This window comes from Camelina sativa, chromosome 5 (genome assembly GCF_000633955.1).
Source record: "Camelina sativa cultivar DH55 chromosome 5, Cs, whole genome shotgun sequence".
Taxonomy (NCBI): domain Eukaryota; kingdom Viridiplantae; phylum Streptophyta; class Magnoliopsida; order Brassicales; family Brassicaceae; genus Camelina; species Camelina sativa.
The window spans coordinates 15,021,932-15,023,517 of record NC_025689.1 but is presented as its reverse complement, the minus strand read 5'-3'; positions in this window follow the sequence as shown (position 1 = coordinate 15,023,517).

Genomic DNA, 1,586 nt, shown 5'->3' with positions numbered 1-1,586 from the left:
CTATTCTAATGCATAGTGGAAAATCCAAGGATGGGTTGAAAGCAAGGAAAGATTTAGAAGACATTGGTATTCGAAGCAACTTACATGCGGAGATACGTGGGAAGAGAACCTACTTACCTCCAGCTGCGTATTGGCTTTCTAAGGAGGAGAAACGTAAATTGTGCAGAAGGATATCCAAATTCAGAGGTCCTGATGGATATTGTGCCAACATCTCTAATTGTGTGTCAGTAGATCCTCCCAGCATTGGTGGTCTCAAGTCACATGACCATCATGTCATAATGCAGAACCTGTTTCCGGTGGTTTTGAGAGGTTTACTGCCTAAAGGACCTCGTATAGCAGTGAATCGAGTATGCAATTACTTCAACAGGCTGTGCCAACGTGTAATTGATCCAGAGAAGCTAATTACACTAGAATCAGAGTTCGTGGAAACAATGTGTCAGTTGGAGAGATACTTTCCACCATCTCTTTTTGACATTATGTTTCACCTGCCAATACACCTAGCAAGAGAAGCACGCTTGGGTGGCCCTGTACACTTCAGATGGATGTACCCTTTTGAGAGGTAATTTCTATGTTCTATATATTTAAGATGTTAAATAATCTTGTATGGCCATAATAATAATGAGTTTTTTTATGTACATGTAGATACATGAAGACACTAAAGACATATGTGAAGAATTTTGCAAGGCCAGAAGCTTGTATGGCTGAAGGCTACTTGGCTGGTGAATGCCTTGCGTTTTGTTTAGAGTTTCTTCAGAAGTCTGTTCCAGTTGAAGAAACACTTGCTCGCAATGAAGATGTTGAGGTAGATGAACATGTCCTTGAAGGTCGACCACTGCAGAAAGCCACAGAAAAGATTCTCACAGATAAAGAGGGAGACATAGCTCATTGGTATATTCTCATGAATACAGCAGTCATGGAACCATATATTGAGTAAGGGTAAATTTGATTGAGTTTNGGATCAGAGTGTTGAGATAATGCAAAATGTAACTGAAGGAGATAAGAACGCAGAGAAACCAGATGTTGGAGAAAGAGATGAGACTGAAGCAGAAGAAGACTCACCCCGTGTACAAGAATCTAACGCCTCTGAANGTGGAAATATCATAACGAAAGGTTCCCACAGTGGATTAAAGAAAAGGTTAGAAGAATGTCAAATATCAATTTGTTAGTTATAAATTTGATTGTGGTTGTGTTCATGACAAATAATTGTTTTTTGTTAACTGTTAGATACCAAGTAACTCGAAGGACCATTCTAGTAGGCTGAGATGGCTTGCTTTTGGACCAAGACATATCGCTCAAACTTATAAGGGTTTTGTAGTAAACGGCCATCGCTTTCAAANGATTAAAAAACTTCCCATTGATTATTTAACTTTTTTTTTTGTGTATATTACTTATGGCCATTTCTTTGTCTCAATAGGAGAAAAGTGAAAAATTCAGACGTATGAGGAAGGGTCAAATTCCTCACACCACCAGCCGCAAAAGAATGGTTCGCTTAGCTCATGAGATGGTATGTGTGCTTCTATATTGAATTGGTTGGTTGTATGACTACTTGAGATATTATAGAATTGGTTGGTTGTACTTGTAGAAAA